The sequence below is a fragment of the Pundamilia nyererei genome, unplaced genomic scaffold (genome assembly GCF_000239375.1).
Source record: "Pundamilia nyererei isolate P.nyererei 1_Seehausen unplaced genomic scaffold, PunNye1.0 scaffold00097, whole genome shotgun sequence".
Lineage (NCBI taxonomy): Eukaryota > Metazoa > Chordata > Actinopteri > Cichliformes > Cichlidae > Pundamilia > Pundamilia nyererei.
In genome coordinates this window covers 768206-773594 of record NW_005187498.1, presented here as the reverse complement: position 1 = coordinate 773594, position 5389 = coordinate 768206, and positions in this window count along the sequence as shown.

Below are 5389 nucleotides of genomic sequence, written 5' to 3'. Positions count from 1 at the left end.
GCATGTGCTGTACCAATGTACCTGCACATGTGATGTGACAATAAAAGTGATTTGATTTGATTTGATTTGATTACACATGTGGATACAAAAATATGCATTAGAACTTAAACCCTGGGCCTCATGGCCCAGTACCGTGACATAGGCAATAGGCCGCTGGGGGCTTCCCATGATGCACTTTCTTTTCCAATTATTATGTGTTTATTCACCACTATGCATTTAATCATTATCATTAATTATTATTCATCTCTGGCTCTCCTGCACAGTGTATCCTTTGTTATGCCCCCCATCCACCAGGCATTATGGAAAATCCACTCTGGAGACTAACTGAAACTAAACTGAACTGAAACCAAAAAATCAAAATGAAATAATTTGTTTTTCAAAAATAAAATATAAAACTATAATAGCTCTGGTAGATAAACAGAGATGACAGAGTGATACACAATCTTGACACAGAAAGCCACAAAGAGAAGGCTAAGAAATAACACGAGACTTAGCAGAATACAGCAAATGAAACTGTGGACTAAGATATAAAGGGGCATGATCAACAAGTATAAACGTATATAGCTGAGATCAAATAGAACATCTATATAATAACATAAATGAATCCAAAGTCCACAAACCAAACACCCAGGACCCCGGCAGAATGGGGCAGTATTAGGTTGGAAGTTGACAGTGAAAAGTATAGACTGAGGAAAGTGAACAAAGGTCATAGACAATATACTTGATAAACCATGAACGGCAGCATGAATAGGATGCATTACTCCAAAAATAATGAGTAATGTTTTATTTCTGGATCTTTGGAATATACTTTTTAGTTTAGTTTGAGAATGATGTGCTAGTGAAAGAAAAAAGTAGAGCCTTCTAATCAAACACAGCATTTTCATGGCTAGCTGAATACCATCAGCAACATAGATGTGTTCATGCTGGGTCATGCCATGGCAGAGCTAACAAAAGTGAAAACTTGAAACTTTTGATATTTTGTGGTATCATAATGAACTGAGTCATGCAGTCTTGATGAAATTAAAATTCAATTCAATTCAATTTTTATTTATACAGCGCCAAACCACAACAACAGTCACCTCAAGGTGCTTTATGTTGTAAGGGAGACCCTACAATAATACATACAGAGAAAAACCCAACAATCATATGACCCCATATGAGCAGCACTTTGGCAACGGTGGGAAGGAAAAACTCCCTTTTAACAGGAAGAAACCTCTGGGAGAACCAGGCTCAGGGAGGGGCGGGGCCATCTGCCGTTGGGGTGATCAACACATAGTGAGTGAGAAAGGTGACTGAAGGAGAAATACTCAATGCATCATGGGAATCCCCCAGCAACCTACACCGATTGCAGCATAACTAAGGTAGGATTCAACGTCACCTGATCCACTGCTAACTCTATGAGGCAGATTCATGCTCATATAAATACCTGAATAAATTCCAAAATGAGTAATGAGTATATCAAAGTATCTATATGGTGGTTCCTGCTAAAGTACAGTGTATACACACATACACATACACAGTGAATTTTTTAAATGATTGGAAACTTGCTGCCTCAGTTATAAACTTGGTTGTCTAAATTTGTCCTCCAAGCACACAGGATGCTTTTGTTTGCAGTTTGTTAGCTTTCATTAGTTCTTACACAAGCAAGCTTGTAGAAACAACAGAGAGCAAAGGACAGCCGCAGATAAGAAGAAGATTTACGCTACTGACCTTCTAGTATGTACTGACCTTCTACACTCCCCCAGACTCCCCTCCATCCTCCCATCCTTCCCTTTTTTCTCTCCTCCTCTACTATAAATCACCTCACTCATTCATTAGGTCAGTGTCAGGGCTGTAACGCCCACTGAGCCTGAAGGAAGAGGGGCCGGCTGCCCGAGAGCACAGAACCACCGACCGAAAGAGGAAGGATTAAAAGAAAGGGGATGGCGTCGTTAAAAGCCACATTCCCATCTTCCACAATACAACACACCAATTTCCATGTTAATTTGCTTTGTGACAGCAGAGATGGATGTCAGTGACTGGCTGGTTGATGGGATGCAGCAATAGAAGAGTTCAAATGAAGCTATTAAGGAGGCTGCTAGTTCACTGAAAGTAGGACGTGTGTGTTGTTTGTATATGTGAGGGAATATTCAACATTTAGGGGAAGTTGCAAAATGATCAATATTTCACCCCCATGTATTTTTTAACCATATAACTGTTTAGAAGCCTAATATTCACAGTCCTACTGTACCAGACAAAAGCAAACGACAGAAAAAACACCAAGAAATGGGAAATGGCACAAAAGAAAGAAAAAGAATGAAAGCTGTGAGCTATTTTTCACATGACATTATGGAAATATGAGGGTTTTAGAGGACGCAGCAAGTAAATATGAAAACGTGGATGCATGTGTTGTTGTTGTACTGTACAGCAGCTTTGAAAGTGAGGACATGTCCTATATGGAAAAGAAATAGAAAAAACTTATAAAAGACTTGCATCAGATTTGGCCTACTTCATATAGTGAATCATATAAGGCTTATATGATTTACTCATGAAAGTGGCCACTTTCATATATTGTTTTAGTAAGTATCCAAAACATACAAGTTTACTTATATCTGTTTTCACTCTTGTATGCTTTTGATACAAGTTTCACACAAGACAGATACAAACTTTATACGATTTATATATATCTTTTCCATATGAGGTGTCAGCGAGGGTACTCACAAAGATAGAAACGTGTGCGTGTGTGCACGAGTGTAGCGGTGTGACTGACAGAGCAATCTTGAAACACACCACCCATATGGCTGCCATTGATTTCCAGTTAATTGAATGATTACCACTTTAGCATGCACCACCACAGCCAACCTCTGCTGTCAATCAGCACGAATGCGTCGCTGCCACCTGAGCTGCTGTCTGTGCAACAGCGAGAGCAGGTTTACATCTCACACGTGCAAACGCTGTAGCTGGTGTGTGTTGCCCCAGGCACATGCTTCTTATGAAAGCAACTTATCAAATCAATATGCGGTGAGTGTGCTGTATGATTCGAAAATGTACTTTTGGGGGATTACTGTGCTAGTATTATCGCTATGCCTATTTTCTCCTTACGTTAGGTTCCATTTGTGTTGTGTGTACATTCTCTTTTACTGTGCTGTTTTTTATGACTGTAAATGAATCAATAAAGCTCCACTGTATTGTTTAAGCTCTCGGTCCTGTAACTGGATCCAAATGTGGCTATGGATTCAAACTGAGGATTTAGACATAATCTGGTAATACAAATACGTGTGACACAAATGGTAGTCTCATATCCCACGATGCTTGATAGGCAGCTGAAGTAAAACAATTAGAAATCCAGCAAATAATACTCTGCCTGTGTCTACACGTCTGGTCTTAGAATGGTAATTATCCATTTGTTAAAATAAAATAACAGACTACAGGGAAGGGATACTGTAAATCTACATGTGTGTGTGTGTGTTTGTGTGTGTGTGTGTGTGTGGTTACAGGCCATGTGTAATATGGGTCATTGGTTTGCTGACATGCTATATAAAGCTGGTATTTTGACATGGGCCAAAATCTGTGATGCACAAATCCCAAAGGCGGTGTGCCTGTGTGTGTGTGAATGTGAGCTAATAAGACAAGAAAACATACAGTAGGCTTTGATTCATTACTATGTAAGTACTGTGTGGTCTGTTCTACCAGGAAATGTGTGCCTGCACCGCTCAGTGGAGCTGGGGGCTTCATGTAGAAAACATATGGTATGGAGAGGGAGACAGATGAAGGATAATCCCTTTGGCAGTCTAGCACACACACACACACACACACACACACACACACACACACACACACACACACACACACACACACACACACACACACACATATAATCTAGTCCTGCATATGTGTGCTTTGTGAGTTTAACACCGTTTAAAGCTTGGTCCTCGAAGGTCTGCTTTTTGTCTTAATTACTTGTTTTTTCAGCCTGCTTTAGCTTGCTGCTCTGCTGCACTTTATCTGACAGTAAATCAAGCAGGCTGACATGAGAAGAGCTCCAGCTTCTTCCTTTTAGATTTTAGGATGGAACTAAAGAGCCTTCCCCATTCTTTGCATAAAGGAAACACTATAAATGACCCCTGTGCCTCATGCCCCACACGTTTTTCTTCATACTCCACACATTAATTCTGTTCCTGACGCACTTGCTACTGTGCAGCTTAGAAATGGAACAGACAACAAAACGGCTCTTAGCGTTCTGCGGTCCCAGTTTGATTTGACCGGGTCAACACAGATACAGGCGCGGGTTACATTTGAAAAAGCAAATAAAAGGAGCACGGTGTGATTTGTGGCTCTATTGGCTCATCCAGAACTCAAAAGTCGTTGAGGAAATCCGATTTCTCGTCAACTAAGCTGAACTTTGACTGAAACATCAAGTCAAAATGCTGCAACATAATCTCCACAATCTCCAGGGAGACACCACAGGAAGAGTGTGGGAGAGTTAAAAATTACACTCTTCCTGTTCCCGTCTAAACACAGACATATTAAGCTTTAATTATTCTCTCCAGTGGCTTTGTAATTAGAAGCCAATATCAGGTAGAGCAGCATTATTGGTTACTCAAGCCAAACAGATGAGTTCTATACATCACCCTTCCTGCTCTGCACAGCTATGAAGAACAGCAGGAGGTCAATTAAAAATCCAGCCCACAGGCCAAAGAGGGGCAGTCTGAAGTTAGCCAACTCACACTCAGGCTGCTCAAATTTCTGATGACTAAGAACCAATACACGGAGTCGTCATATGACTGAGAACATGCACACAGCAAGACTTTTAGTGTTTGTAATGTGTCTGTGAACAGGAATCAATGAGGGAAGCCATAAACAGAATCAATAATGGTACTGGTATTAATACAATTTCATCAATATACTATTTAAAGAGCATATGAAGATCATTTTAGCTTGATTTGCTACTACTAGTGTCAAAGGAAAAGCAGCTTCAGTGAAATATTGTTGAGTAGAAAAATGATTTTATTTCACAACTTATTCTTGTGGCTTTCAATCAATAAAATTACTTTATTCCAAACTATAAAACCATCTGCAATGTAATGTGAACAAAATAAAATTCAAAATACAAGTACATTTCTGCTAGAATTAGTGAAATACCTGCATATATAAAAGGATAAACTATGCACGCAGCATTTTCATTTCAAATACTTCAAATCTTACTACAGTTCCAGGTATTTGGTGATAAAAGGTTAACTCGATTAATTATTTTAACTTTTTTTCCTAGTTCTGTACCTACAGCTTATTGTTATTGCAAACAGGGTTTATAAAAACAACAATAAACTCAGGACATGCAGTGTCTTGGATTTCTTTAAATAATATTTGCTTAATATGCTGCATTTATATATATAGATATATATATATCTAT